This window comes from Rutidosis leptorrhynchoides, chromosome 8 (assembly GCF_046630445.1).
Source record: "Rutidosis leptorrhynchoides isolate AG116_Rl617_1_P2 chromosome 8, CSIRO_AGI_Rlap_v1, whole genome shotgun sequence".
Lineage (NCBI taxonomy): Eukaryota > Viridiplantae > Streptophyta > Magnoliopsida > Asterales > Asteraceae > Rutidosis > Rutidosis leptorrhynchoides.
The window spans coordinates 188,478,883-188,495,382 of record NC_092340.1 but is presented as its reverse complement, the minus strand read 5'-3'; the positions used below and the strand labels follow the sequence as shown (position 1 = coordinate 188,495,382).

At 33.3% G+C, this 16,500-nt stretch overlaps 1 long non-coding RNA gene across 2 annotated transcripts; it reads left to right on the top strand.

Moving 5' to 3' along the window:
* Window positions 1–506: 506 nt before the first annotated feature.
* Window positions 507–2,590, top strand: LOC139863038 (uncharacterized). Of its 2 annotated transcripts, none has more exons than XR_011764376.1 (4): window positions 507–848; window positions 1,874–2,032; window positions 2,291–2,340; window positions 2,419–2,590. It is a non-coding gene; the product is annotated as an uncharacterized lncRNA (long non-coding RNA). The 2 variants fall into 2 exon arrangements; XR_011764377.1 differs by having other exon boundaries at window positions 507–920.
* The last annotated feature ends 13,910 nt before the right edge of the window (window positions 2,591–16,500 follow it).

Here is a 16,500-nt window from a genome sequence, read left to right as displayed (position 1 = left end):
GAGCTCAACACTATTAAATATTAATTTACTGAATCTGATTGAGTAAATCAATTCGATTGATTGTCTTACACTCTCGTGAATTCAAATTCTGACCGAGTTTTCTCAATTTAAGCACTGAAACTTATTACTACGAGTCTACGAGTATAAGATTTGATCATTATTCAATCATAATTTAAATCTTAGTGGTCTGATGATACTTGATTCGTAAGATAAAACTATTTTTTTATACATTACTTTAAGATTTTATATAATAAAAAAGTTAATAAACTACAACCTTATGTTTATATCAATACATATACATACGTCTAATAAATTTTACAATTAACCAACATTGTCATAATTGTGCTTTCTAATATAAAAGCGTGATTTTGGATCTTAAGATTGAAATAACTTAATCGTGAGATTTAATTGCATAACGGTTTCCAGATCCAAAATTTTAGGAGTTCACGAAATTTCTTTATTTATTCTTAAAAAGATACGGAGTACATTAAAAAAAAAAGGAATTATTGACCAGATTAGCGGTCGTCCATTCACTTCCCCAATTGTTAGGTTTCATAACTTCCACCTTTTCCTACAAAAACTAAACTCGACGATTTCTCTGATAATGTCCCCAACAATCCACAATATAAAACCCTCACTATAATTGATAAAAAACTATGCTATAATCGGCAGCCATTTGTTTTGATTTATTGATGTTTAATGATCCATTCTCCTATTCCGCGACAGGGTTATTTGTGCTCTTGATGTTAATGAATCGATTTTTGGTTTACTTAATTTCGGACTCAATCAATGTAATGAAACCTATCCGTCGGCATCAGTTTTGAAGAAGTAAGATTTGTCGATTAGAGGTCTGTGATCGTCGATTTTCAAAAAAGCTTATGACTTTGCAGATTATTGTTATCCATAAACTTAATTTTACGGTATTATTGAACTCATATTTTTTTTTTGTATGCGACTATATGATTTACAAGATTCGGTCTTTTAAACACAATCAATTTTTTTTCTAAATATATGTTCAATATTTCAGTCTGTTGCTACTAATTTGCATCATCTTAGATTTGGATTTTTGTTTTTATTTGAAGACTCATTCATAGATTCCGTTTTTGGTGCTTCTTTTTGTGTGTGTTCTTTCAAAACATGTAGTATAATTCTACAGTGAATTGAATTTATTTATTTATTTTTTTTGCCTAAAGGCCTATAATATATATATACCATGCTTTTCAAGATTTTGCAAGTTTTATTAATTTTTATTTGGATCTGAATATGATTAGATTATGTATCATATCTTGTGGTTAAATATGTACATAGATTGAACGTGCAAGTGTTAGTGATTAGTGATGATTGTGTAGTATTTGAAGTATATTGAATAATTATATGATTTTTGTTACAAAATTGTACTTTAGACTATAGTTACTTTATATTTTATGGTTTCCATCTGATCATGGTTATGAATCACTTAGTGTTTTACAGCGTTTACTATGTACGATTCATGCTTAATGATTGTGCTCTAAGTAGGTTAGTAATTGTACCGTCGAATGTGTAATCTTTGTTGTAGACGTTTCACTTATGACCAGGGGCAGAAATAGCTGAGCCGGGGGGCGCCTGCCCCAGTGGATCAGCAAATTTTAGGCCTAAAAATTTAGATTATTTTATTTTGCCCTCAACCCAAAGTTCATGACCCAAAAGCCTCCATCTTTTTCATTGTTGGACTCGGGGAAAAAATCGGTTCTATCTTTGATCTTCAAAAGTGGTGAACTTAAACTCCGGCCCACTCGTTGGTTGCCCAATAAATTAGAGTATTTCAATACTTTGTTACCTGTGTTTTGGCTGTTTTATACTCATCCAAGTTCCTTTTTTCTTCTTGACTTGACAGAACATTTGAAAGAGGGCTGTCTTTTGTTGGAAAGGATTTCTTATGTCATAAATTATGGGATATGTACATCAGTTTTAACTCGGGAGCAATGTAGTTTCCTTGCACATTCTTGTTCTTGCATTATTTTCCATCAAAAAGTTTGCACATGTATTATAACAAGTAAGTTCACCATTTTTATAAGAAATTATTCCTAGCATTGTGTAATGATTTCTAATCTTATTTTCTTGTAATTTTCACACGCTTACTTTTTGATTTTGTGGTTTAAATTTTCTTCACCTAAACATATCTCTTACTGAACTTTTGTTTTTCTTGAACTCAGTTATTTTTTTTCGTTACTTTAGTTTGTGCCAGTATGTATGGGCGTGCTAGGTTTTCTTATTGCAATTGCCTCTCTACATGTATGTTTTTGTTTTTCAGCTTGGTATGCCCTTGGTGCGTCTATTGCTTGGCCTTGTACATTTATCTCGGTATGTCCTTGTTACACTTGTAGTAATTAAGATTTTTTTTTTATATATATAACATGCACATGGATGGTTTATTTGTAGGTGGTACGTGAGGATTTTTGAAGATAGGTGTCGACCCAGAACGTTACACGTTGCTTGTTGTTAATTATTCATTTTTGTCAAATGTTATTTGAAGTCTTTATATGTCGGATTATTTATGTTTAGTGTTTTTTATGTTATGAGAATAATTTATTGGAATTTAATTATGTTTTATTTCACGTTTGTTTTTTAATATAAAATTATTTTACTATTACTTGGGTATCTTTCTAAAATTATATCAAATATAAATCGCATTTAAAAAAACCACCCAAAACCCGAAAATCGGATCCGGACCCATATATCCGAACAGAACCGAATTTGAATATCCGAACTCGATCGAATATTCGAACTGGACCCGAATAGCTAAACCGGACCATAATTTTCGAACCGGATCCGAATGTTCGAACTGGATCCGAATATTTGAAATCGTAACCGAAACTACTATGACTTGTTAGGACTTATAATTGGGTTATATTAAACTTGAAATAATATCATAAGGACCCTTTATGTGGTACTAAAATAGTATTTGTGCATATTAGGACCTTATTTTGTAATACTATTGTAGTAAATCTTACTTTTTAAGACCTTTTTTCTTGGTACTAAACTAGTATATCGTTATATTAGAACCCTTTTTATTCGTACTAATATAGTATTTTGTTTATAATAGGACTCTTATTTGGGTACTAACATACTATATACTTATAATGGTACCATTTTTGTTATTCCTTAAGAAATATAAAATTTTATTAGAACCCTTTTGTTGGTACTAATGTAATATATTTTTACGTTTTGGGACCCTTTTGTATGTCTTATTCTCAAAAAAAGTCTCCCAATATGTATTTTAAAGGACCTTTCTATGTGGTTGTTAATCATATTATAGGACCTGGTCATTGGTTTCATAATCTTATGACCTTTTAGAACACTTTTTAATTTCAATACTTTATATGACCGCGTTAGATACAACCCCCATTGGTAGGTCCTATCAAGCCCAAAGGTCCTATAAAGTGGCTTTATATGACCAAATTGGGGTCCTATAGGAGCATTTTTCTTGTAGTGCAAACACATTTTAATTCCAATTTTTATGAATCAAACTACACTCTCTCAAGTTCTCTCTTGGTGTTTTAAGTGTTCTTCATCATCTTCAACAAAATCTAGCTCAATCTAGTTCATAAATCCATACATAAACCAAGTTATAAAACAACTACACAAGAACACACCAACAACACTTCCAAGTTTGCTAGCTTACTTCCAATCTTGCAAATCCATTTCAAGTGATCATCCAACCTCAAGAAATATTTTTTATTTACAGTAAGATATCTCTCTAATAAAAGGTAGTACTCATATTCAAATTTTAATTTGATTTCTATAACTATAACAATCTTATTTCGAGTGGAAATCTTACCTGAACTTGTTTTCGTGTCATGATTTTGCTTCAAGAACTTTCAAGCCATCCAAGGATCCTTTGAAGTTAGATCTATTTTTCTCATTTCCAGTAGGTTTATCCACAAAACCCGAGGTATTAATGATGTTCATAACATCATTCGATTCATATATATGAAACTATCTTATTCGAAGGTTTAAACTTGTAATCACTAGAACATAGTTTAGTTAATTCTAAACTTGTTCGCAAAAAAAGTTAATCCTTCTAACTTGACTTTTAAAATCAACTAGACATATGTTCTATATCTATATTATATGCTAACTTAATGATTTAAAACCTGAAAACACGAGAAACACCGTGAAACCGAATATACGCCGTCGTAGTAACACCGCTGGCTCTTTTGGGTTAGTTAATTAAAAACTATGATATACTTTGATTTAAAATTTGTTCTTTTGGGAAAATGATTTTTCTTATTAACATGAAACTATATCCAAAAATCATGGTTAAACTCAAAGTGGAAGTATGTTTTCCAAAATGGTCATCTAGACGTCGTTCTTTCGACTGAAATGACTACCTTTACAAAAACGACTTGTAACCTGTATTTCTGACTATAAACTTATACTTTTTCTCTTTAGATTCATAAATTTAAGTTCAATATGAAACCATAGCAACTTGAATAACTCAAAACGGATTTAAAACGAAGAAGTTATGGGTAAAACAAGATTGGATAATTTTGCTTGTTGTAGCTACGTGAAAATTGGTAACAAATCTATATTAATCATATCCTAGCTAACTTATATTGTATTACATGTATTCTAATATATTATGTAATCTTGGGATACCATAGACACGTATACAAATGTTTTGACATATCATATCGACCCATGTATATATATTATTTGGAACAACCATAGACACTCTATATGCAGTAATGTTTGAGTTAGCTATACAAGGTTGAGGTTGATTCCAAAAATATATATACTTTGAGTTGTGATCTAGCCTAAGACGTGTATACAATGGGCCGTGGATTGATTCAAGATAATATATATCAATTTATTTTTGTACATCTAACTGTGGACAACTAGTTGTAGGTTACTAACTTGGACAGCTGACTTAATAAACTCAAATCATTATAACGTATTAAAAAATGTTGTAAATATATTTTGAACATAATTATATATATATGTATATATTTGTTATAGGTTCGTGAATCGACCAGTGGCCAAGTCTTACTTCCCGACGAAGTAAAAATCTGTGAAAGTGAGTTATAGTCCCACTTTTAAAATCTAATATTTTTGGAATGAGAATACATGCAGTTTTATAAATGTTTTACAAAATAGACACAAGTACGTGAAACTACATTCTATGGTTGAATTATTAAACCGAATATGCTCCTTTTTAGTCTGGTAATCTAAGAATTAGGGAACAGACACCCTAATTGACGCGAATCCTAAAGATAGATCTATTGGGTTCAACAAACCCCATCCAAAGTACCGGATGCTTTAGTACTTCGAATTTATCATGTCTGAAGGGAGTCCCGGAATGATAGGGGATATTCTATATGCATCTTGTTAAGGTCGGTTACCAGGTGTTCACCATATGAATGATTTTTATCTCTATGTATGGGATGTATATTGAAATATGAAATCTTGTGGTCTATTATTACGATTTGATAAATATATAGGTTAAACCTATAACTCACCAACATTTTTGTTGACGTTTAAAGCATGTTTATTCTCAGGTGATTATTAAGAGCTTCCGCTGTTGCATGCTATTATATAGCCAAGATTTGGTGTCAGCATACTTGTATAATATTATTTAAAACTGCATTCGAGATTTATTTTGTTGTAACATATTAATATTGTAAACCAATATGTATTGGTAGTGTGTAAGTGTGATATTTGTTAGACTATCATTTCTGGATAATCTAGGTGGTGTCTTTTTAACCTTGTCGATAAAATAAAGGTTATGGTTTGTTTTAAAAATGAATGCAGTCTTTGAAAAATGTCTCATATAGAGGTCAAAACCTCGCAACGAAATCAATTAATATGGAACGTTTATAATCAATATGAACGGGACATTTCAGTTGGTATCCGAGTGTTGGTCTTAGAGAACCAGAAATTTTGCATTAGTGTATCTTACCGAGTTTGTTAGGATGCATTAGTGAGTCTGGACTTCGATCGTGTTTTCTTTAAAAACGATTGCTTAACATTTTTTGTTGGAAACTATATATTATTAACATGTAAATCTTATGTGATATATTAATCTCTTAGTGTGTTTGATATTGTATGATAGATATCTACCACTAGTTCAAATCCCATTGACTCACCTAATAATAATGATGAGTCGAATATATTTTGGGAAGATTCACAAATTCCCGAAGAAGAACCGGAAGAGGAGGAACCGGAAGAGGAGGAACCGAAAGAGGAGGAACCGGAAGAAGAAGAACCGGAAGAGGAGGAACCATAAGAGGAAGAACCGGAAGAAGAAGAGGTTCCGGAGGAAGAAATATTGATACCTACAGTAAATCGGTTAAATAAAAGAAAATCCTCAAACAACGGACCAAAGTCAATAATGGTCAATGGTGTTTCCGCCGAGGAAGCAAAATATTGGGAAGATTACCAATTTTCCGATGAATCGGATCCCGATGAGGATTCCGATGATGTTATAGAAATTACCTCGACCCAATTTAACAAAGCAAAATAAAATAATAAGGGAAAAGGTATAAAAATAGAGAAACCTGATTCCAACCCCAATGAACTTTATATGTATCGGCAACATCCGTTTTTTCTAAAATATAACAATAACCCGGGAACCTCTAAACCACCAGGTTTTTCTAAACCATTGTGGAAAATGACGGCTCGTATTAGAGGAACACCATATATCCCTAGAAAATTAGGAAAACGAACCAAGTCCGAAGAAGAAGAAGAAACCAGTGATTCAGATTAGAGGGTTGTAATCATGTTGTGTATTATATGTATTGTAGTTTGCTTGTATTTTTATGTTCTACGTAAAAATTGCTTGTATTGTTTGTTAATTATCTTTTATGAATCTAATCCTTGTCTATTTTACAGTATAAAAACAAAATGGACTTTAAGGGTAGACAACCGAATATTTTAGAAGACCTACCAGAGGATATGATTGAGGAAATCTTGTCTAGAGTCGGTCAGAATTCATCAGCACATTTAGTTATGGCGAAATTAACTTGTCAAACATTTGAAAGACTTTCCAGAAATGCCTTAGTTTATAAAAGGCTTTCCTTTGATAGGTGGGGTATATCACATTGGGGAGACTGTAAGTTACGCCGTGTTTTCTTTAAAGCGTTAAATGCGGGGAACCCAAATGCAATTTTACGCTACGGGTTAAGAACCTTTTTTGACTCAACATATCCCAACATAGGATTTCGTGAATTAGAAAGAGCTTCTAACATGCAACATAAAGAAGCATGTTATGTTTACGGGTTAGTGATGTTCGCTTCTCACCAAAGTGAGAAAAAGAACATCGGATTACAACTATTAAATGAAACATTTTCACAAGTGACGGATTCAGTAGTTGGGGTGAGAAACAAGGTTTTTAGATTATTACAGGGCTGTTGGACATTACGAAACCCTCATCCTTTTGACGACATTACAACATGCTGCCTAGCCAACGGTCACAACGGTTATTTTTCACAAGATCAAGGATGGGAAATAATACTAGTAAAACCCGAATGCATGACTTGTTTCTGGACTTATGAATTGCATGTCTTTATTTCTTTTGCTGAACGACTTGCGTATTAACTAGAATTGCCTTTATAGCTGCCGAGTAGCAAAGTTATTATGTGATATATTTCATCATATATGTATAATAGCGGTATTGTAAGTTTGTAAAATATTGTATAAAATTTGAATGCGAAATATTATTATAATCAGTTTTTTCATATAGAATTGTAGTAGTTGAATTGTATATTAGCTACTAAGTATGAACTTAACGGGTAGGTACTACCCGAATTAAAACTATAAAACGCTAATATGAAGAAAAAACTTTTATAAATGAGTTCATACTATGCTACGAAATACTATTGACTACTCTTAAAATTCTATATGATTAACTTAATTCTTTTGGGCTATTTTTGAAGGAAATGGCACCGACGACTCGTCAGAATTTGAACATGAGCGAGGAAGACTTCCGGGTTTTCCTTGCAGCAAACATAGCCGTAGTACAAGCTGCGATGCAAAATAACAATAACTCTGGATCTAGCAGTGTAACTAATTTCACAAGAAATCGTGTAGGATGCTCCTACAAAGAATTCACTGTCTGCAAACCTTTGGAATTTGATGGAACCGAAGGACCAATTGGATTGAAACGGTGGACCGAGAAGGTCGAATCGGTGTTTGCCATAAGTAAGTGTACTGAAGAGGACAAAGTTAAGTACACTACACATACCTTCACAGGTACTGCATTAACATGGTGGAACACCTATCTTGAACAGGTAGGACAAAATGCTGCTTACGCACTACCGTGGTCGGCATTCAAGCAATTGATGAACGAGCAGTACCGTCCTAGAAACGAAGTCAATAAGCTCAAGGTAGAACTTAGAGAGTTACGAACACAAGGATTCAACATTACCACATATGAATGACGATTCACAGAGTTGTGTCTATTGTGTCCGGGAGCGTTCGAAGATGAAGAAGAGAAGATCGACGCGTTTGTAAAAGGATTACCAGTAAGGATTCAAGAAGATGTGAGTTCACACGAGCCGCTTCCATACAGAAGGCAAGTCGAATGGCACATAAACTCATAAATCAGATTGAGGGGAGAATTAAAGAGCAGGCGACCGAAGAAGCTAACACGAAACAACTCAAGAGGAAGTGGGAGGAAAATGGTGACAAGAGTCACCAGTACAACAACAATAACAATTACAACCACAACCGCAACAACAATCGCAACAATAACCGCAATCCTAACAATAACTACAACAAACGTCCCAACAACAGCAACAACTACAACAACCGTTTCAACAATAATAACAATCCCAACAACATCCTCAATAACAGCAAACAACAGAAACAACCATGCTTCAGGTGTGCAGAGTACCATCCGAATGCGTTTTGCACAACATTTTGCGCCAAGTGTAAGAGAAGTGGTCATGACGCGGCAAAATGTGAGGTTTACGGACCAAAGAACAACAAGAATAAAGAAACAAATAATGTCGAAACAAATAATGCCGACGTAGTTTATTATAAATGTGGAAAACCGGGCCACATTATTAGAAATTGCCCAAACCAAGGGAATACTAATGGGCAAGGCCGCGAAAGAGTTTTCAATATTAATGCGGCAGAAGCGCAGGAAGACCCGGAGCTTGTTACGGTTACGTTTCTTATTTACAATACATCTTCTTATGTTTTATTTGATTCGGGTGCGGATAGAAGCTATATGAGTAGAGATTTTTGTGCTAAATTAAGTTGCCCATTGACGCCTTTGGATAGTAAATTTTACTCGAATTAGCAAACAGTAAATTAATTTCAGCAGATAATATATGTCGGGAGAGAGAAATTAAACTGGGGGATGAAACGTTTAAAATTGATTTAATACCAGTCGAGTTAGGGAGTTTTGATGTAATAATTGGCATGGACTGGTTGAAAAAGGTAACAGCAGAGGTCGTTTATTACAAAAATGCGATTCGCATTATGCGTGAAAAAGGAAAACCTTTAATGGTGTACGGAGAAAAGAACAAAGTGAAATTAAATCTTATTAGTAGTTTGAAGGCACAAAAACTAATAAGAAAAGGTTGTTACATCATTCTAGCACACTTCGAGGAAGTTAAACCTGAAGAAAAGAACATCAGCGATGTTCCCGTTGCAAAAGAATTTCCCGATGTATTTCCGAAAGAATTACCGGGATTACCCCCACATCGATCTGTTGAATTTCAAATAGACCTTGTACCAGGAGCTGCACCAATAGCTCGTGCTCCATACAGACTCGCACCCAGCAAAATGAAAGAATTACAAAGTCAGTTACAGGAACTTTTAGAGCGTGGTTTCATTCGACCAAGCACATCACCGTGGGGAGCTCCTGTTTTGTTTGTCAAGAAGAAGGATGGTACATTTAGGTTGTGTATCGACTATCGAGAGTTGAACAAACTTACCATCAAGAACCGCTACCCACTACCGATAATCGACGATTTATTTGATCAACTACAAGGCTCGTCGGTTTATTCGAAGATTGACTTACGTTCTGGGTATCATCAAATGTGGGTGAAGGAGGATGATATTCCAAAGACTGCTTTTAGGACGCGTTACGGTCATTACGAGTTTATGGTTATGCCGTTTGGATTGACTAATGCACCAGCTGTGTTCATGGACCTCATGAACCGAGTGTGTAGACCATACCTTGACAAGTTTGTCATTGTTTTCATCGATGACATACTTATTTACTCAAAGAATGACCAAGAGCACGAAGAACATTTGAGAAAAGTGCTAGAGTTGTTAAGGAGAGAAAAACTGTACGCTAAGTTTTCAAAGTGTGCATTTTGGTTGGAAGAAGTTCAATTCCTCGGTCATATAGTGAACAAAGAAGGTATTCAGGTGGATCCAGCAAAGATTGAAACCGTTGAAAAGTGGGAAACCCCGAAAACTCCGAAGCATATACGCCAATTTTTAGGACTAGCTGGTTACTACAGAAGATTCATCCAAGATTTTTCCAAAATAGCAAAACCCTTGACTGCATTAACGCATAAAGGGAAGAAATTTGAATGGAAAGATGAACAAGAGAAAGCGTTTCAATTGTTGAAGAAAAAGTTAACTACGGCACCTATATTATCATTACCTGAAGGGAATGTTGATTTTGTGATATATTGTGACGCCTCAAAGCAAGGTCTCGATTGTGTATTAATGCAATGAACGAAAGTAATTGCTTATGCGTCTAGACAATTGAAGATTCACGAGCAGAATTACACGACGCATGATTTGGAATTAGGCGCGGTTGTTTTTGCATTAAAGACTTGGAGACACTACTTATATAGGGTCAAAAGTATTATATATACCGACCACAAAAGTCTTCAACACATATTTAATCAGAAACAACTGAACATGAGGCAGCGCAGGTGGATTGAATTGTTGAATGATTATGACTTCAAGATTCGTTACCACCTGGGGAAGGCAAATGTGGTAGCCGATGCCTTGAGCAGAAAGGATAGAGAACCCATTCAAGTAAAAGCTATGAATATAATGATTCGCACTAACCTTAATACTCAAATAAAGGAGGCGCAACAAGGAGTTTTAAAAGAGGAAAATTTAAAGGATGAAATACCCAAAGGATCGGAGAAGCATCTTAATATTCGGGAATACGGAACCCGGTATAGGGCTGAAAGGATTTGGATATCAAAATTTGGAGAAATGAGAGAAATGGTACTTAGAGAAGCTCATAAAACAAGATACTCAATACATCCTGGAACGGGGAAGATGTACAAGGATCTCAAGAAATATTTTTGGTGGCCAGGTATGAAAGCCGATGTTGCTAAATACGTAAGCGAATGTTTGATGTGTTCTAAGGTCAAAGCTGAGCATCAGAAACCATCAGGTTTACTTCAACAACCCGAAATCCCGGAATGGAAATGGGAAAACATTACCATGGATTTTGAAAGGACCCGTCCTAATCCATCCGGATGAAGTCCATATTGATTACAAACGATTCACAATAGTTGATTACATCGCGAGGTACTTGACCTCTATATGATACATTTTACAAACATTGCATTCGTTTTTAAAAGACGAACTTTCATTTACATCGACAGTTAACAGCATGCATACCATTTTATAATATATCCATCTATAATTGACTTAATAATAATATTGATGAACTCAACGACTCAAATGTAACGTCTATTGAAATATGTAATGAATGACTCCAAGTAATATCTCTAAAATGAGCAAATGCACAGCGGAAGATTTCTTTCGTACCTGAGAATAAACATGCTTTAAAGTGTCAACCCAAAGGTTGGTGAGTTCATTAGTTTAACATAAATAATCATATCATAATTTTAATAGACCACAAGATTTCATATTTCCATTTCTCATAAACATACGTCCCATGCATAGAGACAAAAATATCATTCATATGGGTTGAACACCTGGTAACCGACATTCACAATATACATATAAGAATATCCCCATCATTCCGGGATCCTCCATCGGACATGATATAAATTTCGAAGTACTAAAGCATCCGGTACTTTGGATGGGGCTTGTTGGGCCCGATAGATCTATCTTTAGAGTTCGCGTCAATTAGGGTGTCTGTTCCCTAATTCTTAGATTACCAGACTTAATAAAAAGGGGCATATTCGATTTCGATCATTCAACCATATAATGTAGTTTTGATTACTTGTGTCTATTTCGTAAAACATTTATAAAAATTGCGCATGTATTCTCAGCCCAAAAATATAAAGGGTAAAAAGGCAAATGAAACTCACCTAATGTATTTTGTAGTAAAAATACATATAACTATATTGAACAATGCAGGGTTGACCTCGGATTCACGAACCTATATCATGTATATATATATTAACGCACATAATTGTAATCAAACAAATTTATATGTATAATAATTTATTAGTTATATCATTTTTATATTAATAACTTATATGTTTCATATATTTACTTTATATATTTAAATAAAATATCAATTTCGTTATGTTATATGTATGTAATACATTTTTTTTGTATATATATATATGTATATATATCTTTTGTTTGTAAAAATTGTATTAATACTAAAATAATATTAGAAATGATAATAATAATGATAATATAGTTAAAAATGATACTTTTTTTTATTAATAATAAAATGATAACTTTAATAAAAATAATACTTTTAATAAAAATGTTAATTTTAATAATAATGTATACTAATAATAATAATTCTAAAAATAATTATTTTGCTAATAATAATAATAATAATAATAATAATAATAATAATAATAATAATAATAATAATAATAATAATAATAATAGATAGAATAATAATACTACCTTCAAGTAATGAGCTCTTAAAAAGAAAATAAACACCACCGCACAGGCTTGAACCCAAGACCTCGCATTTCACGCACACACACTCAACCATCCATCCATCCTCGTCTTTCTGTCTTAAATATAACCTAGTTTTATTTAATTTAATGCTTCTGTTTCTCCTCACAGTTGGGTCAAGCCCCAACAGACTATCCATACATGCTATCGGCCCATAGTTCCTTACCTCTATTTTCGACCCAACTTTAATATCAATAAATGACCCAGCTATTTTAATAAAAAGGTAAACTGCAGTATGTGGGAATCGAACATAGGACCTCAAGCTTAACTAATAAATCACCAAACCATCCCTCTATTTTATCATATCTGTTTTAATACTCCGAAATAAAAATATAACATATATATTTAATTATTTATTCTTCTTTTAAAAATCGTTATCACACCCGATACCTTCCATCATCATAAACTCGTCCTTGCTCCAGTTCCTTCGTTTAAACATGACAGCAAATAAGATGGTGGCAATGTGGACGTGACTGTGGTGGTGACGGGTTTTGAGAGTTGATGTTAAAGCTAAGGGGTATAAAATACTATTAAATTTTAGCAGGAAATACTATTAAATACGATACAATTTTACACAAGATATTTATTTATTTATAGGATGGATATACTTAAACCTTGCTACAACACTTATAGGCAGTGTACCTAATCGTACAGTAGTGTAGTTTTTAGTAAGTCCGGTTCGTTCCACAGGGAAAATTTTTAAACAAAGCTTAACGCTATATTAGTTTACTTTTATAAAAATACAAATATATATATAAGTAATATTATTATTATAAAGGGGAGTTTTTACCGTTTAATAACCGGTTTGTCGATTTTAAAAACTTTAGTTGCAGTTAAAACAAAATGTAAAATATTAAATAAATAAAAGACTTAATTTAAAGCGTAAAGTAAATAACGATAATGAAATTACGAATAATAAAAGTGCGATAAAATAAACTTGCGATAATTAAAAAGTACGATAATTAAAAGTGCAATTAAATACAATAACAATAAATAAAAATGCGATAATTAGAAGTGCAATTAAATATAAAATAAAGGAAATTAAATATGAAATAAAAGAATTATACTTATTTAAACTTCCGTAATCATGATGTTTGACGTGTTGATTTTAGTTTTATGCCCATGGGTTAATTGTCCTTTGTCCTGGATTATTTAATATGTCCGTCTGGTTTTTGTCCATAACAGTCCATCAGTCATAAATATAAAGTGCGAGTGTCCTCGTCAAATTATCCTTGTACCCGAAGTTTAAATATTCCAACTAATTGGGGACTTAAACTGTAACAAGATTTTAATACTTTGTTTAATAATTACACCAGGATGTCGACTGAGTGTAACCCAAGGTTTTAATACTTTGTTATCAATTATGCCAAGTGTCCTTGTACATAATTTCACCCCTGTTTTAATAATTCTAGTGGCTATTAATCCATTCCTGTGTCCGGTTAAATGAACGATTATTCGTACATATAAATATCCCGCCCATCGTGTCCGATTGAGTGTATATGGTTATTTATAGGGACGTCAAATTGTAAATCTTTATATTAACATTAACAAACTATCATTTAGTTAAACAAATATAATGCCCATTAATAGCCCATAGTCTAATTTCCACAAGTGTCGTTCTTTTGTCCAAACCCCAATTATGGTACAAAGCCCAATTACCCAATTTTAGTAATTAGTCCAACATCATGATTACTTCAGATTAAATAAGCATAATAATAACTTAGCTACGAGACATTAAATTAAAAAGGTTGAACATAACTTACAATGATTAAAAATAGCGTAGCGTTACACGGACAGAATTTCAACTTACACCCTTACAACATTCGCTAACACACCCTTATTATTAGGATTTAAAATTAAAATTAAAATTAAAATATAAATTATATATACATATACTACGTTGAGTGAAGAAGAAAAAGATATTTTTTGCGTTCACCAAACTGCGAATTTATAGGAGATGTGGCCTGACTTTTCATGCCATGCGATCGCATGGACTTTCTTCTTCCTGGCCATGCGATCGCATGGCCAGCTGGGAGAGCTCACATGTTGCTTGTTTCCTTGTGCCGACGTTTTATAAATATAATATAATATATATATTAATTTTAAGAATTAATTATATATTATATTATATTCATATGCATAGTTGACTTGTAATTTTTAGTCCGTTGCGTCGAGCGTTGAGAGTTGACTCTGGTCCCGGTTCCGGATTTTCGAACGTCCTTGCGTACAGTTTAATATCTTGTACTTTGCGTTTTGAATCTTGTACTCTTGTAATTTTGAGACGTTTCTTATCAATAATTGGAACCTCATTGATTGTATTTTGTACTTTTGAGCTTTTTGGTCGTTTGCGTCTTCAATTCGTCGAATCTCTCTTTTGTCTTCACCTTTTATTATTTAAACGAATATCACTTGTAAATAGGACAATTGCAACTAAAAGCTTGTCTTTCTTGAGGAATAATGCTATGAAATATATGTTCGTTTTTAGCATTATCAAATATTCTCACACTTGAGCGTTGCTTGTCCTCAAGCAATATAGTCTTGAAATACTAGAATCACTTCTTTATTCTTCACACTTTGTACATCAGTGATTTCTATACGGTGGTATAAACAATGGTAGTAACGATGTGGTTTACAGTCCCATATGACTATATAAAAATTTAGATCCATTAAGAAAATTGGATCTTTATGAAAACATTTGATCTTTGAAAATTCAATCTAGCTTTTACCCTAGATAAGTTTTCCGGAATAACTCTTCACCGGTGTTTGCAAAATATTTTTGTGGGCTTGGTGGGTTTCAGATTTGAAAATTTTAGCTCAAAACTTATGGTTTTGTGTCACCCACTTGCTAACCTTGTATTAGGAAAGCAACACATCGAGTATACTTGCTCCGTATATTACCTTTCGATAAACTATCGTCCGGTTGTAAAGGAAAGCGTTGAACAAGCAACTATTAAGGCAATGTCCCCTGACATGCTTTTAATTATGGTCTACAACGTGTCGGACGCAATTACTATCCTTTGTAGGAGCAATAGTAAAGCTCACCCTTATAATTTTTCGGTCTGGCACAAGGTCCTGTCTTCGACCATGCTATGCAACCACCGTTCTTACGGTTGACACCCGATTTGGTTCAGGTGACCTAATGAATTCCAGGTGAATTCCTAGGATTTTACGTTCAATGGTAATGAACGCATTGAAAATGGGTTTTCAGAAAACAAATCGGTTTTAATTTGATCAAAATATTTTCTCGTTCAAGCTCGAATTTAGATATCATCGAATTCCATGAGTTTGTAATTCTCAATCTTTAAAGTCAATCTCAAGGATTGAGTAATATCAGGCTTAAATGTTGATTTTTAATCTTTAAGGAGATTATCCTTTTCTGGGGGTCTGATTCATTAGTCTTATCCAGCTAATTTGCACGGTGCCCTCCCTATTTTACGAGACAGATCCTCTCATGGTTAGGATAAGTCTGACCACTTGGCGACCCTGTTTGATGCTGAGGTCCGTGGATTTCCTGCTGATTTTAGTGATGACTTTTCTAGATTTTTCGTCAACCTACAGCTGGTCTGGACGACAACTTCTTGACCTAAATCAAGAAGCGCGTTTCTTTTTCGAAAGACTTTACTTCCTTTTAATGATGGAATT